The sequence below is a fragment of the Musca vetustissima genome, unplaced genomic scaffold (assembly GCF_032173495.1).
Source record: "Musca vetustissima isolate MV318-11 ecotype Yass unplaced genomic scaffold, APGP_CSIRO_Mvet_v1 utg36391, whole genome shotgun sequence".
Lineage (NCBI taxonomy): Eukaryota > Metazoa > Arthropoda > Insecta > Diptera > Muscidae > Musca > Musca vetustissima.
Genome location: NW_026879293.1, coordinates 218560 through 237038, shown reverse-complemented (window position 1 = coordinate 237038; position 18479 = coordinate 218560). Strand labels below are relative to the sequence as shown.

Genomic DNA, 18479 nt, shown 5'->3' with positions numbered 1-18479 from the left:
CGCTGTAATACATTAAAAAATTGGACTATCGTGCGGTTTTTTGTTTTAAATTAGTCTGTACGGATCTGATCTAGATGTAGGAACTCAAAATTATATATACATTAAAAGAATATATATTTAAATCCATGTTTAAATTATACTCTATTTTAAACAATCATAATAATTTCATTGTAGCTTTCGAATGGGTTAAGCTTTTTTAATTATTTTTTTAAAGGGATCTTATTTGGGTGTTTCCCAACTCCTCTGCAAATTTTTCTGGCCCTAGACAACACAGGTCCATCAGGGTGTTTCGTGGAAGTCAGAAACTACCTACCTCGCTATTTTACACATCTTCGGACTATTGTTTTTAATGCAATAAATATAAGCGTTAAAAACAATAGTTATTCAGTTGTCTCATTATTATATACTTAGCGATGATTACGTATTCCAGAAAATTTACACCTTAAGGCAGGTACGTTAGTTAAGGTACCTGCATTTTCACTTTCCTGCAGAGAAATAATTGCAGGTTTTGTTTGTGCATTAAGTCAAAACTACTGTATAACCTCAAGAAAAGAGCGTGGACAAGCGATGGTAGGAGGTCTACATGCCAGGAAACTTTCAAGCATTTATTAAAGTTAAATATTAAAAGCTCAAACACGAAAAATATGACACTAAGAAGATCGAATAATAATAATAAGATCGAATAAGCCATAGTATTGCAAGGGTACTTGGAAGTATGGAGGGGGTTAATAATGGTATGGGGATGTTTTTCTTTTTATGGAGTTCGATCTGTTTACGAGATGTATTATAAAATGGATCGGATTGTTTATACAAATGTTTTGGAATACAATTCAGTTCCCTTCGCTGAAGAAAACATATCCCTTGACAGGGAGTCTCAAACATATATCGAAACATCTAAAAAATCCAAATTTTAAAGAAGCCTTCACTATTATCACATCTTCACCCTATAGAAAAATATTTGTAGTACTATAAATATCACAGGTTAAGAATGCGAGGAGTAGTATACCCAAGGATCATATTGAGCATCTTATAGATACAATGCCAAAATTTACTTATTTATAAGAAAAAATTAAAAAAGTTAAGTTATAACATCACGGGTAAGTTAAGTTATAACAGCACGGGTAGTGTGTCTGTTGGCCCACACTATATTTTTCCGAATTTCAAAACTGATGTCATTAGTTTTATTTATGGCGGTACTAAGACATATAAAATCTTTGACTACTGTAGTTCTCAAATTCCACAGTTGGTCTGAGTCTACTGGGCGTCTTGCGCGTTGATGCCATCAGCTTGGTCTTATCGCCATCTACTACCAGACCCACTTTGGTAGACTCCTTCTCAATTGGTTCAAAGATGGCTGTTACCCTCGCAATGTTCGACCTGTACAACAAACAACAACATTGACATGATATTGTTGTTGTTTGGTGTACAGAGAGCAGGATGTTAAAAAGATCACACGACAAACTGTCTGAATCCTCGTTCTGTAATAAAGGGCTCCGATAGGTCCTTTCCGACTTTAACTGCTGACCTTGTGCCAGTTAAAGTTATCCTGCATAGAAGTATTAGTTTTGCAGAAGTGCCGAACGCAGACATGGTTTTAAACACCTCTGAATGGATAGGACTGTCGAATGCCGCTTTATAGTCGACAAATTTGATTTGGCGCGGAGTGAAAATCCAGTCAATGGTGGATTTGCCAGATCTGAAGCCGCATTGGTATGGTCCAATAATATCATTGACCATAGGCTTCAGTCGTTCACACAGCACGCTGGATAGCACTTCGGTTTGGTGTTTCCCTTGTTTGTAAAATGTCCGGACTTCGTTCTGACTCCTGTACATCTCGATATGCTCCAGCTCACGTATTTCTTGTTTTTTCATCTGAAAATACATTTCTCCTCTCTCCTTTCTCCCGATAATTCTCTCTCGCATTACGTGTTGCTACTGTCTGCAGGGTTGCTCTATACGCTGCGTTTTTCATATCAGTAGCATTACGACACTCCTGAGTGTTGCATTTGCAGCAGTTTGTAGGGAGTGGACAATTCTTTGTCATTGTGCTTCTATGTTATTATCGGGACAAGGTGGATAAGTTAAGCGGGTTGTGTTTGTTGTGTTTGCAGCTTTTCGACGTCGAGTTTCCGTTTTGTGTTAGATCGCACATTTGCTGCTACATTAAGACTAGTGAGAACCTTGGCTGCTACAAGGTAGTGGTCCGAATCGACATTCGCTCCTCGGATCGATGTTACGTCTAAGACACTGGATGAATGCCTTCCGTCTATCACAACATGATCGATTTGATTTCTCATTGTTTGATCGAAATCCAGGTGGCCTTGTGTATATTATGTTATTACTGGCGCGAAGTCAACCTCATGCCGTTTTCTGATGTTTCTTCATGGAGGCTGAATTTTCCGACGGTGGGGCCAAAAATATTTTTCCTTCCGATTTATGCTGTTCCTAGACGCTCGTAAAATGTGCTATACATCAAATAAGATTGACCTAGAATAACTTTGCTTTTATACGGATTATGGTGAATCTGGAGAAAAGGCCTTTTGTTCTCTCCCTCCGTTTCAATGCAGCTATAATTCAGTACGTAATCGTCTGATTTACCTACGTCTTTCCCCTTCCATCGCATTTCATGTATACCAATTTCATGAGGGGTGTTTTGTTTTCTTTTTCGTTGCTTTTTCAAAGCAGTAGTTTTAGAGTGTGGACAACTAGCCCGACGCCTCAACCCATTTTTTATTGTTTTTATGGGTAAACTCGCGGCACATAACAGATCATATTTGAACGGGTGATGAAAATAGCTAGGGAAGCGCACCGAGTTAATGAACTAAACTGATCATAGGATAGTAGAACTCGTGATTTTGCTTCGTTTAGTATATATCTCATTAATTAGTCCACAGTGTCCACAACTTAGGTAAAAAGAGACCAAGATAAGGCTGGTCCCTTTTTAGAGCCGTTACTTGGTATCTATCATCCCCTACGAATGTGGGTGTTACAACATATAATTATAAGTTTTAGAGGCAGGGAATATTAATAAATAGAAATAAACTACAAATTTTTGCCACTGAACACAAGCTGTGCGTACATTTCGAAGGAAATTTTTTATTTAATTTTTGGAAACTGGATGTTGTCAAAAGTAAAATTATGAAAAATTAGAAACATATAAATACATGAGATTACCTTGTATAATTGGGTCATGGGTTCCAATGTATGATTTTTCAATATAAACACAACATTGACATTTTGAAGCTGGATTTTCATTGTTTTTAATTTTTTTATATAATAATGACGCTCACTAATGAGCTAAACTGATTATAGGATAGTAGAACTCATGATTTTGTTTCGTATAGTGTATATCTCATTAATGTGCTCAGCGTAGCTTCTTAGTAATTGGAGATCAAAGACTTAAATTTGGTGCGTAAATTTGTGTAAAAAACCTATTTTTCGGCTTAAAACTAACGTCACCTATTTAAGTTACGTTGAACCCTACGTGATTTTATTTTTTTTTAAGCGCCGATGCAAAATCGTATATTGACAATTTCGCGTATATAATCGCGTTTTTCTTGGAAATGCTTTTACACGCATTAGCGAATTCACGAAAAAATGTGTCATAATATGCAGCGATACGCGAATAATATGCGTATTTGTCCAACATTTATTGTGGTGGGACATCCGCGGTTCTAATGGTTTTAAATTAGGTTTTGAAAAATAAAATAACTTTGCAACCTATACTAAATTTTTCATTTGGTCGGATATAGGGTTGCTTCTTACAATGGGACAAAATTATGTAAATCAATTTAAAGCAAAATATCGAAATCTAAACCGATTTCATCGAAACTTGTCACAGGTTAGTTTATACTAATTTCAGTATGCTTTGTGCATATCTACTTACTTAAAATCGGGAGAAAATATATATGGCAGATCTATGCAAATATGAACCGATTTCAGCAAAACTTTTCACACGCTAGGTTATATTAACTTCAGTACGTTGTGCAAAATTTTGTGTCAATCGGCCTAACTTTGGGTTTTTGGTGCACCATTTACCTAAAATCATACGAAACTATATATGGGAGCTATATCTGAATCTGAACTGATTCCTACAAAACTTGGCACACGTTGGGCTATACTAATTTCAGAACGTTGTGAAAATTTTTGTAGCAAACGGCCCAACTGTGGACTTTGGTGCGCCTTTTACTTAAAATCGGACGAATATATATGTGGGACCTATATCTAAATATGAACCGATTTTTTTACGAAACAGCACACATCATTGTGGTCTTAATTTAGTACGCTACGAAAATATATATTGGAGTTATATCTAAATCTTAATGCAGTCGTTTCTTATTAGTTTCTTAAAATATTTTACATAAAGAACCACACATCTTTTAGAGATTTACAATGAGCAAATTTCCAAAATTGTAGAAAATATTATTTAAATTTCTCGAATCTTCGAAGATTTATTCAAACTTAAATTTAAAATGTGAGAGGGAATTTGGCCTGCACTTCATTATAATTGCGTGACATGTTAAACGCGCCGGCACATTCTTCACCTCTAAAAATGTTGCACCAAACCCAACCTGATTATTGTGTTTCTTCTTTTCTGTTAATCCTTGTTTTTCCACGTAGCTACCTTGGCCAAAAATGTAATACATATTGATAGCTGCTTAATTTTTCATCCCCATCCAATCTATATCTGGTTTTTACATTTTATTTGTTGCTCAAATTCATAGGCAGAGTGTGGAGTTCATGTATTTAAATACAGTTTTTTCTTAAATCGCGCTATTAAATTGTAATGCTATTAACAGAGCTCTTGTAATGGGTTAACAGAGCTCTGGTAATAACATTACAATTCAACTTTAAACCATTTCTCTTCAGGCTCATCAGTAGGCATATTATTTCTATTTGTCGGACAATGTACTAGACTCTGAATATAAAGCAATACAATAAAACCTTTTTTTATTTTTGTATATATTTGAATATTCAGTTATAAATCAATACAATTTGACTTTTAATTTTGACATATAAATTACATTAGTGTGTAAACAATGACACTGTGATACAAAACAAAACAAAAATTTTTTCAGGGGTTCTAATGTACCAAATCCGTTTAGTTGGAGTCCCTGGACCACGAATATACCTTTGGTTTTTGTGGGTCACTTCGAAAATTAGTTTTATAACGGTAAATGTAGAGAAAAACGTGGTTTCATACATTTTCACTTTGATACGCGTATATCTTTTTTCTTTCTAACGTATTTATATTGTTCTTTTTTTCATTCGAAGAGTAGAATTTTTTCTTTCAAACAAGATATATATTTGGTAAATCGGTTGAGAATTGGCTGAGTTACAGTGGTTGAAATGTGAAAAAAATACGCATAAAATGACAAAATTTATTTTTCTTCGGACTGTACGAAGAAATTATGATATCAAGCCGTATAAGTTTTATTATATTACGGGGAAGACAATTAAGAAAGAAAAGAAGTTATACGCGTTTCAAAGTGAAAATCTATGAAACCACGTTTTTCTCTACATTTAACGTTATAAAACTAATTTTCGAAGTGACCCAGAAAAACCCCTGAAAAATTTTCGTGTCGCACAATGTTATCCACGATATCAATCAATTTGTAACCCAATTAGGAGTTGTTTGATTAATAAATTGAATTGAATATAATGTTTTGATTTAATATATTCCCAATGTGGTGGTAAAGGGATTGTTGCTTGTTGCAAAAACAGGGCGGAATGCCTGCAGAGTCGTACAGGCCGCTGTTGTCTCCAGAAGATAAGACACTCCATTCTATTTTATACGATGTAAAAATTTCATTAGCGAGGTCTCAGCTTATTCGTATTTCTGATGGAATTACTAGAATATTTTATTTTAAAAGAAGTTCAATATTTTATTTTGAATCAGACAATGATTTAATTATTTTAGACCTTTTTTGGATTTGGACTTTTTTTACCGACCGGGGCTATCTTTACATTCGTGTGTATCGCGCACATATAACATGATTAATAAATGCTAATGTTGGATACATAAAAATACCAAGATCCACGAATGATTCTACAGTTGACAAACCAGAACCGTTAATATTGTATTGCCTTTTCAAAGAAGAATTTCTAGAAAAAAGATTTGAATGCAAAAATTTTCAAATTGTTTACAAACAAAAGAAAGAGAACGGGTACTAACTAACTTCTTGAGACACATCCTTCAGTAGTAATTAATTTCAGCAGTAATTAATTTTTTCGAAAAATTTTGAATGGACATCTTTATACAATTTTTCTTTTTGGGTTAGATGAAGTTAAGAATTTGCGTAATTATATATCTTGACCAATATCTTTCAGAGCAGAAACTCGATTCAAAATATGATGTAACCTTTACAAACACTAGATCAAGGAATCCAGCATAACAATTTCAAATATTATTAACTCTGTAAAGATGAATTTCACAAAGTCGATTTTCAATTTCATATGTATATTGGTTTAATTTGCTTCTAATGTCAACAGCGCCAAACTTTCTGAATTTAATAACAAATTCATGCGTATGCGTACAATTTTATTCACCTCAAAAGTTAACAATGAATGTTACCCAGTTATTGAAAAAATGTTTTTTTTACAGGCTTACCTAAAATTCAACTAGCTCGTTCGACGTTTTTCACCACAAAAGTAGAACACATGTATTTATATGAATGTTACCGAAATACGTCGAACGTACAAAATTTCAAGTTGAAAATTTCAACTTTGACAGAACGTATTTTTCATTTTTTTTCTTTTGTTGAAAATAAAAACAAAAGATTTAGGAAATTTGAAATTTCGAATGGAAACTAAAAATATGCGGATTAATTTAATAAATTTTCAATTTTGTGTTGCGGTTTGTATTATTTGCTTGAAGATATGGATTCGACGTATTTGGGTAATACGCCCGTACAAAACATTTTGCCATAGTGGGGAAGTTCAATATTTTTGTACGCCCCGTCGGATTTTAGGTAACGTTGTTATAAATGTAAACATTTTTCGATCAATTGACACATATGCAGATAAATTTCTTGCGTTTTTGGTCATTACGTTGAACAACGCTATATAAAGGTGAGAAGGCGGGTATTTTAGTACGCAGCGCAATATTTTAAAATTCTGCCTGAATCAGTTATATTATTAATTTATAATATTGTTCATATATGCTGATTATAAATATCGTATTGTAATGAGGGAGGTAATTCAATAAATTCTATATCATTAAACAATTTAATTCAATTATATGAATGGAATATTTGGCATCAACTGCAAGTTTGAATCTTTTTAAGATTCTACATAGTCGACAAGGAATCTCAACTGCAAGGAAACTCTAATGGTATGAACTACTTTATTTGAAATGTCATAAATCCTCTAAGAAATTTATTTTTTCTGTTTTTGATTTGATTTTGGGTTATTGGGACTAGGGTTAAACAAATATACATAAGTGTATTCATTGAGCCACTGTACCTGCTTGGGTACAGCCTAAAAATCATAAAAATACGTTTTTTATAAAATTTTATATTTTTGAGTTCTATATGTTCTCTTCATACATAATATATAAACAAAATGAATAATTTTTAATTTTAAAGGCAGCTGGCCTTTAATGGGTTAACATAGATTTAGACACAACCAGAATGTAACAAACAACTCATCTTCTTCTAACAACATTACACCTTTATATTTATTTTATTTAAATTAACAGTAATATAAAAATAAATAAAAAGGCGGTATTCGTATTATTTCTATGTATATAAAATAAGAATTATTGGGAGCTCTGTTTTGAGATGGCAATAAGAATGAAATGGTAATTGGTAATTCCTGACATTTGGAAAGTTTCCCAGATTATTCCAAACCTAAAATATGATAAATCCGCTACTAATGGGGAATCCTACCGCCCGATACAAGGTTTTAGAGCCTCTATTACTTCGGTCGTTCTTGCTCCCCACCAACACGGTTTCAGGGAATCATATAGCACAACGACGGCATTGCAAGACATTACTTCCAAGATTGCGAATGGCCTCAATCAGAGAGGACCACCTGAACGGACCATTGTGGCAACTCTAGATCTGTCCAAGGCGTTTGATACGGTCGATCGTTCCGAGCTGATATCCGACATCACAAATTCCACCCTTCCGAGTGATACCTTAATGGGCGGCAGGCCTTCGTTGATTTCCGTGGCGAAAAATCCAAATATCGCAAGATCAAAATGGGAGTTCCGCAAGGCAGTGTCTTCTTTCCCATTTTGTTCAACATGACATAGACGACGTAAGTGCAAGAGTTTCCAACTAACACCAACTTCTTCCGGGAGCGCAATAGAAAGTCTACTGTGTCAGATGACGAGCTGTGTCCTGATGACGAGCGTCGATCACCTTCATGAGGAGACCAGGAAGCTGTCAGTCAAGCAACATAATGTGTTGTTGAATAGACAGTTCGTGCTGGCATGCTATCTACCGTGTCACCCTAACCATCACACATGGCATTTTCAGGAAAGAACTTTCATCAACAGCCAAACTGTTACAACAACAACAAATGATGACAATATTATTATGAGTTTTTTCATCCAAAATGGCTTTGCATCATCTATAACTAGCGTTGATAAATAATTAATTATTTTAAACAATTTACTAAGGAAACGTTTATTCGATAGATTCTTCTCAACATACACAAAATATTAGTTCATGGAGCTGATATAATTAACCCAGATATGCCGAGGATATAACATGCAGTACACCTGTTGTTGTTCAAAATACTTTGAAGAGAATTTTGTATTACAGAAGATTTAATCGTTGGAGTATTTTAATACATTAGGGACCTCACGTTTTTGGACAAACTTCACGTTCTAAAATCATAATAACTTTGTTATTTACCAGACTGAGGCGTTTTTATTATGCGTTTGTGCATTTATACAGTTTTTCGTAGCTTGTCCATCCGTAATAGACGGAACGTGAAACACGAGAAAACTCGTGAGTGATCCGTAACAGATGGGACGCGAAGCACGAGGAAAATCGTGAGCGGTCCTACATGTGTTTAGATAAGTGGCACATGCAATGCTGATAAGATAGTGATTGCTTGTGTTGAGATTTTGTGGCGTACACGATGGGGAAACTCTCCATAGATCAAATCAAACACGAGAAAACTCGTGAGCGGTCCGTAACAGATGGGACGCGAAACACGAGAAAAATCGTGAGCGGTCCTAAATGTGTTTAGATAAGTGGCACATGCAACGCTGATAAGATAGTGATTGCTTGTGTTGAGATTTTGTGACGTACACGATGGGAAAACTCTCCATAGATCAAATCAAACACGAGAAAACTCGTGAGTGGTCCGTAACAGATGGGACGCGAAACACGAGAAAAATCGTGAGCGGTCCTAATTGTGTTTAGATAAGTGGCACATGCAACGCTGATAAGTTAGTGATTGCTTGTGTTGAAATTTTGTGAAGTACACGATGGGAAAACTCTCCATAGATCAAATCAAACACGAGAAAACTCGTGAGTGGTCCGTAACAGATGGGACGCGAAACACGAGAAAAATCGTGAGCGGTCCTAATTGTGTTTAGATAAGTGGCACATGCAACGCTGATAAGATAGTGATTGCTTGTGTTGAGATTTTGTGACGTACACGATGGGAAAACTCTCCATAGATCAAATTCTATTATTAGAACAAATAGATGACTGATAAGTATTTTGCTAAGCAAGAGTAGTTTAAGTAGTGCCTAAGGATAAATATTTTACAATAAAGTCAGTGCCTTACACGGTGATCCCGGTCGTTCTATTATTATTGTTGTAATGAGCAGGATGTTTCTATTTTTCTTTTTACTTTGGTTAAACAATTTTTTGACATTCCAACAGTGATTTCAAACATAACTAAGGTATTTTATAAGTGTTAACTACAAAAATTATTATAAATTTCCGTGAAATACTACACAATCCCACCTTTAACCACACTCAAGGAAGCAGCTTTGAGGAAGGTTTTGAATGTGCAAAAGTCACAATCAGACCACCACCATAGCTTTATACAAGTCTGATCCAAAAGAAAAAAAAACTAAAAAGTATAAAGTTTCCAGATCAGAATCCCTTTAAAGATCTCGCCGTATATTGATACTGAGTTCATTTTCGACGATGAACTATTAGAAGACTCAATTGATGTAGAGTGATATGAAGAAGAATATATCGATTTGAGTCATGACCAATTAAGTTCTGTAGCGTACATATTAGTAAAATGCTCTAATAAAAATAATGTAAACTCGTTGAAGAGTAAACTAGGTTTCTTTAAGTTTTTTTATAAATGTCCATGTTTTTTAAAAAATATTTTTCTTATGTATATATATATATATATATATATATACAAGAAATAATGTCGTTTGTTAGCGACGACGTTGTCGTTTTAGGTTTTCCTTGTAAAGGTGGATTGTAGAATCCGGCTCGAACGGAGCAATGTTTGCGTTGATGCAAGAAATGAAATAAAAATAAAAACACAATTTATTAGAATTTTTTACCAAACGTAGATTTGGTTTATGTTTTATTGAATTGTTCGTGAAACAATATTACCTTTGCTACAGGGTTTGATGCTATTTGGTCGTGAACCAAAGAACGAGTGTAATTAAAAGGCTAAGATGTCACAAAGCGGCGCTTTGACATAGTTACTCGTTAGATTTTGCTACTACCTTTTGTCTTTAGTACGAAATACTTAAAGACGTGTATAAAGGTAGTGAACAAGATATAACGATGGATTAGAACTTACTTTAATTCAAATGAAATTATTTCAAAATAATCATTGCCGCCCGCGTTGCAACATCTTGCTATATTGCAAAATTAATGTAGGCAATGTTTGGTTTGCTCATTTTTCTTTTGTTTTTTTTTTATACTTTTTTCTTTTTTCAAAAAACATATTCAGCCTGTTTATGTATTTCGAAAGAAAGGTTTCTTTCGTTTTCAATGCGAATGAAAATCAATTTTGGTTCATATAAAAACTTTTTACAGGCAAAAGAAGTCGAACGATAAACAACTCGAAAGAAAACGTAAACGTATATTTTTTCTTTACAAATTGGGTTTATGTATGACGAAAAAGCTGTCATCATGCGAACGAGAATGTCATATTCACTCACTTGCTTTATAGCTTTCGAATGAATTACAAAATCGCGAATTATGTACCAAAATTTGAAGCTTTTTCACACAACACAATCTCTATACAAAATAAAAAATGTTGGAACATGTTTTATAGGTATCGCTTGGATTTTTCATTCATGTTTTTAGAAAATAAAATTGTACAAGTACTGAAAATTTTCATTTGACAATTTTTTTTTTTTTTGGTTCAAATATGTGATTGTATTTGTGTAGTTTGTTCTCACTTCCCATTTGACTCTCATTTATTGAACATTGTTGTAAAACATTACATTTAATTTATAGTTTTTCGAATGGTATACGTAACGGCAAACGAACGATAGCTTTCGAAATACATGAACGCTTTTTTAAACGAAAGTGAGTGAGTTACTTTCTTTCGCATTGATTTTCGTTCGAAATAGAAAAACAGGCTGATTATATATTTAATGTTTTGCTCGACGAGCAGGATTGTGCAATGTCTCGTCAAGATCTGATCCGTTAACTTTTTTATTATCAAAAGACTCGCAGAGTCTTGCGGCTAGGCAATTAAAGATTGCCCATCGCCTGATGATTCAATACTACATGGAAAACCAGGGCTAGAATAAGTTTTGTGGCTTTATTCTTGTTTTGAACCTCTGGGCTTAATATCATGCTGACCTTCGCAGCTTCGTTGACCGAGAATCGGCAAGTTGCAAGCCAGCATGATATTCTTTAAGCCGCACGGACATGGACTCCGAAGGAGCAACGATATGTCCCAAACCAATGACTCTCGCTGAGAGCATTTTCGTAACGTCGCAGGGACTTGGAGCCGAAAGCAATGATGAGTTAACGGACGGACGTTTAGAGGCTGATTTTGTTGGAACAACATTATGCACGCTCTTTTCGAGCCCTGGTTCTTTCGGCAGTATGCCGAAATAGGTGGCGGCAGTATGCCGAAATAGGTGAAGGAACTTCAGGGACCGTCGACGACGTTCTTTTGACAGTGTGTCGAAAGAGATAGCGACACCACCGGTTCTCCTGAAGGAACTTCAGGGACCGTCGACGACGGACTTTAAATTATTTTTCCTCCGATGGAGAAGCAGCTTCATTAGATCCCGTAGGGCATGGACTCCTTGGCGATGGGGACACCTGAGAGGTTGAAGTCCTCATCCTCATCGAACATGAGGACGTCGTCTTCAATATCGTACCGCAGCCATCGTACCTAAATTTTCCATCTTCTGTGAAAATAGAGAGATGTGATAACGAAACGATGAGGATTATAGTTAATGAATGTATGGCCAGAATGACCAGTAAAACCGTAGGTCGTTTTGTATTTATCATAGTCCCATAATACGCGACTCTATCGCGACCATCAATGGTCATTTTTCATTACGCGAAAAGGTAAAGAGGTGCCAAAAGACGACTCGAGATATGGACTATGATAATTATTTGCGCAACAACTTTTATATAGTACCCGTTTTCCGTATGAAAATACAGAGTGCACCTCTACTATTCGACGTTATTTCCACGATGTGGAAGTATTTGTAATTATGAAATATGCCTGTAGAAGATTATGGGATTTAGAATAAATATGAGGTCGTAAACCTGTAGAACAATTTTGAGACATTTGCGTGACAAATGAATAGAAGAAACTGAAAGTGACCAGATGTGTTATTGAGAATGTATGAGAGAAGTGGACTGTATTTGAAGTTTGCTCGTAAAGCGTGTACATTTTTATTAGAAAAATAACACTAGTCAACTAGGACGAAGTCCCGGAATGTAGATCGTAGAATCTACAATTGCGTAGCATGTATATAGGGAAAAATGTAGGCGATGTAATCTTTAAGTTTTCTGTGAGAAAACAGACCTAGCACAATTATTATAGTTACTATAGACACCTTTATGGATAAAAGGGAGCATAATTTGCTCAAAGTCCCCCAGTCGTATATCCCTAAATAGAAGGACGTATGTAGGAAGAGGGCATTGGACCAGTAATGATCCAACCAAAAACCGTACTCTGGGCTATTAGCGAGCCTAGTACGTTGGAACGTGTACCCTGTAGCATGATCTTCGGATAAAGATCTGCACCAAGTAAAATATCGACAGGACGGGATGAGAAGGGATCGGGGTCGGCCAAACGTAGATTTGGCAAATTTGATCGAATATCTGTTTGTGCGGTGAAGGAGGGCAGATTTTCTGCGATGGTTGGAAGGACAATGACTTTAGATTCCATTGATTGCGTAGCATCAATTGGAGAACTAATACGGACTTGACATTCTTTATTGGAGGTAGTTGAAACAGATCCACTGACCCCAGAAATAGTGGAAATGTTCGAAGTTGTGGGTATGCCCGTTCGATTTCGCATTTCTTTCGAAATGAATGATGATGAAGCAGGGTCAATAAGAGCTCTGGCTAGGTACGTAGTACCTTTATGAACAATATGAACGTTTGCCGTTCCTAACAACATTTTGTTGTTGTGGGTGGTATGAAATACCTGTCTATTTGAAGATCGTGGGGTAGTCCCTCTCGTTGAAGAGGGCTGATTGGGAGAGATAACGTTTCGAACTTGTGGTGTTGTGGCCGTCGAAGACGAACCAGCAGTGGAAGGTTCCCTGTGCAATAGTGTGTGGTGTCTTTTATTACAAACCCTACAATTATATGGGCTACTGCAGTGGTTGACCAGATGTTTAGCGGACAGGCAGTTTAAACAACAATTATGTCTCCTAATGGTATTTTGTCTTTCAGGAACTGAAAGTTGTAGAAATTTTTGACACATTCTTAGGTGATGCATTTGTCGTGGACAAATAATGCAAAACTTATTAGGAGATGTACGAGATTGCCTAGAAGAATTAGGTGGTATTTGAGGAGAAGTAGGGGATGGGTTCGTGCCAGCATTCGTGAAATGTGGACGAACTTTTTTGCTACTTGGCTGATTGACGTTATCAATACCACGAATGTCACGTAGACAGGTAAGAGTTTGGATACGTTCTGTAAGAAACTTATCCAAATCGTCCCAGGAAGACAAAGCGGACTTATCTTTGATGCTTTGTTCCCAAAGAGTGACGCAATTTTGTGGTAGCCTCTGAAGACATATGAACACTAGAATAGGGTCCCAGTCTTCTGTGGAGACGTCATAATTTGACATGGATGATATGCACCCATTAATACCCCTTTGCAATTGTTTTAGGCCTGAACTAGTCTCATTATCTATAACAGGCAAATCGAATAGAAGTTTTAGTTGGTGGTTCACCAAGATACGTGGATTGTCGTACGTACGCTTTAGAGCTTTCCACGCAAGACCAAAATTGGTGTGGGTAAGCGAAAACTTAGCCACAATTTCATGGGCGTCGCCACTGTCTTTTTGTTTAAGTGACATAGGCGTTCAATGTCACTGATGCCAGAATTGTTAATGTATATGGCGGAAAATAAATCCCTAAATGTAGGACAATTAAGGAAGTCGCCATCAAAAACTTCTATGTCACAGGGCGGTAAATTTAGCCTATGAGCAGAACTATCATCACAGAATGTGTTATTTAAACCAATTTGTTGATGCGGAGCATTTGAATTGGCCTGAGGCGGAGCCCGAAGTTCATCTAATTTTCTATTTATAGAAGAGAGGACCCTAAGGAAACAATTATATGCCACATCGCATTTGGTTTCTGCGGCAGTGAAATGGTCACTAGAACAATCTTGTTCTGTCAAATAATTTTGACATTTGTCATATGTGGTTTGCACCTTTTCCCATAATCGCTTGACCTCAGCTCCCTGTAATTCTAAAACATAGATATGGAGCTCTTCGTCCCGTGGGGAACTGAATTTGGCGTCAAATTTAACCAAAGCATCAGTAGCTCGGATGAATAAATCTAGAGGAGTGAGTGGCATTGTGAAATAAAAAGGTATAGATTTCAGAATGTTATGGAAAATTATAGTTTTCGTGGAAAACTATACTTTTGCAATAATAAATGTCGAAATTGTGGCAATTACACCAATGAATTTATTCTGAATTGTTTGAAAAACAATTACAAATTTATAAACTTGCACAAAATGCACAAAAGTATCAGAAGTTCAGAATATTTTGCATGAAATGCAATATGTTTGAAGAATTTGACACGTGATGTCAATAATTGTAATTGAAAATCTACTAATAAATGGAAATTTTCAAAAGAAATTAGAAAATAGCACGTGATGCTATCAAATGTTGAAAATACACTGTATTTATAAAAAGTCGTGAACTTTTATCTATATTGTATCGTGGATACAACAAAAACGTGGTTTAACGTGATTAAAACCAGCAAAAATTTAGAAATTTTAAGAATAACGTATTAAAATCTCACTAAAATTTCTCTCAGTGTATAAAATGTTTCCAAAATTTATTACAGTGTATCGTATAATACACGTCAACAATGGCAACATATCGAAGATAACAATTGCCAACAAAAATTATTTTGAAATAAATATGTAATTTTTTCCGATAAATGTAATAGGTATGTAATAAATATAGCCAAATGTAGGGTGCACTATGTTGAAAACGATAGTAAAATTTATTTTTAGTTGATATCCGAAGGATTCAACTCAAAAATACTAGAAAACGGCACAAAAATATTTTTCTAAATATTTATCCAATCTATTCGTGTGTGTGAACACCCCTAAGGAAAGTGATCATATGTTTCCAATAATATGTCACATGTGATAGTGACGGGTGGCAACAATCAGCAGAGATGACAATCGCTCTCTCATGTGATGTTATTGTTTTTTCTGTTTCTTCGTTGTTTGGCAAACAAGAAGAAGAAGAATTTAGAAGGAAGAACGCAACAATGAAATGAATGTAAATTATAAATGAAATATGTGAAACACGAAAATAAAAAAGAAATGAATATGAGAACAATATTTCAGTGAATGTGTGTTAATTTGTTGTTGGAAACAATGTGTGGAAAGGCACTTGATGTTGTTGCTAGTTTTAATGTAATTTGCCGACGGCAACGGACTGACATTTATGCGCTTTGTTATTGCTCGTTCCAAACGACCGAATTATTTATAACAACACGAATATCGCTGTATGACACTATTTTTATTTCGAAAAAATAAATTAAACCGTGTACATACCTGTGTTGTTGAATTTTATGTTTTAAAATAAATACAATTATTGGATTGTGGTGATCGTGGATATTTGTAGTTGTTGTTCTCGACGATGTCGATGTTTTCCTTCGTGAAAGGAAGAGACGGGTTAGTTTTTGTCAAAAACAATTCGGCTCGATCGGACAAATGTTTGCGACGACGCTGTCGTTTTAGGATTTCCTTGTAAAGGTGGATTGTAGAATCCGGCTCGAAGGACCTATGTTAGCGACGACGTTGTCGTTTTAGGTTTTCCTTGTAAAGGTGGTGTAGCTGTGAGCAAACTGCAATCGAATTTTTTTGTTCTTTGAACTTACAAAAGACTTCTTACGTGCGATTCTGCCATTTAGACCTTTATTTCGAAGGACTCTCCGCACTGTCTCGGCATTACAGCTTATATTAAAATGTTTCTCAACCATATCGCGTAGCTTCGGTGCACTCAATCTTGGATTGATCTTGATTTGGTTGACAATCCATCTTTCCTGACGTTCGCTGAAAAGCTTTTTTGGGCTAATTTTTGGCTTATTTACAACACGCCCTTCATTTTTAAACCGTTTAATGATGTTTGCAACTGTTGTTCGAGGTTTATTAACGATAGCCGCCATTTCTCTTTGGCTTTTTCCTTTTTTATAGTGGTCAATAATTAAATTTCGAAGCTCGACCGTAGTATGACGACCCATCGTGAAAATGAAATAAAAAGAACCAGTAGATCGATCTAAACTAATTTCGTGTCAATGCATAAGTATAAGCAAAGGCAAAGAATACAAAACAAAACAAGAATATGAAAAACAACCGTTATTTATCTACACTGTGGACCATTTTCACTGTGACATCCATTTTTTTCTTTTTTTGCTTAATGTTAAATGTTGCCCAAAATAATGTAGAATTATTAATGTTTATTTTCCTATTTATTATTACAAGAACATAATCTAACTAATTACTCCTCTTTTGTTTTATATTTTTATTGATTTCGAAGACTTTTTAATGTTTAAAGTGTTCTGTCACAGGTGGACCATTTTCACTGTGACTCACTGTATATAGGGTACGTTTATCAATCGTCGGCACTTTAAGCATTTATGTTTTTTAAATTTTCCGCCATTCTGGGTTCATTTTTACCATTATTGTTTATTTCCCAATAGCATAAACAAATTTTGAATTATTTTTTATGATAATTGCGCAAAAATTGAATATTTTATTATTTTTTAAAATAAATGGTTATTAAAATAATTTTCTTTATTTATTGAGCCAAAAAATAAAGCAAATTGATTTAATTTATGAAAATATGTTTAATTAATGAAAATATTACAATTAAAAATTTCGCTGCCGACTTTAGGAAACAGTTATTCAATACTCGGCATGTCTTATACACTTAATTTATAGGTTAAAATGTTTGAGAATAAGATCATGTCTAATATTGTGTAAACCCACTCAAAATTGGTTTTTTTTTTTATAAATGAATCGGCTTTTAGAATACTTATTTAACATTTTTCCCAATATCAGTAGTGTTGGCGGGTTATTTGGGATATTATTTGTATTTTGTTTTTGCAAAATAGTCAGGCATAATCACAGTTAGTTGTTTTTATGAAAAACAACTATTATTCTGGGGAGAATATCCCAAAAAAAAAAAAAAACTAAGGGAACTGATGAGGATCAGTGGCGAGATCCGAAACTATAGTCTTCCCTGCCTTACCCCTCGGCGGACAATGCCATACATTCCCCACTAATTAATAGTTGTTTTTTTAAACAACAAACTGGGATTTTCAAAAACAAAATTTTTCCCAATATTGACCCAAAATGATAAAAAATGTGCTTATTTTTCACCCATATGCCGACTAAAGGAAAATCATAATTTTGTTTGTTCCTAAGTGCGGCATCCATAAAAATATAATAATTACAAACATTTCTTAATAATTTTAAATTCTAAAGAGTTTCTCTGCATGTTCCTAACAATTGTGAAGAAAATCCGGGTGAAAAATATATAATTTTAATAAAGTTACGAGTCTTTTAAAATCGGCACGCTCACTAATTTTTTCTCAAGAAACGTGCACTGTCGCTAGTGGTGAAAGAACTACCTTTAGAAAAACCTTAATTACTGTTTAGGAAATTAACTCAGTTTGGTGAAATTTTACACAGAGATAGTTCACAATATTATTGAAGATTATTCAAGGCAGTTCTCATATATATTGAAAGGATTTTTTAGTTATTTGAAGTTATATACAACTGATGCCGAGTACTGGTACATGCCGACACACAGTGTCACAACCGCGACCAAAAATGGTCAAAACCAAG

At 34.9% G+C, this 18479-nt stretch overlaps 1 protein-coding gene across 1 annotated transcript in view; it reads left to right on the top strand.

Annotated features, from left to right (window-relative positions):
- LOC133324112 (histone demethylase UTY) overlaps nucleotides 1-18479 on the top strand; it is a 182922-nt gene that overhangs the window by 28623 nt on the left and 135820 nt on the right. The gene's annotated exons all lie outside the window — the stretch shown is intronic.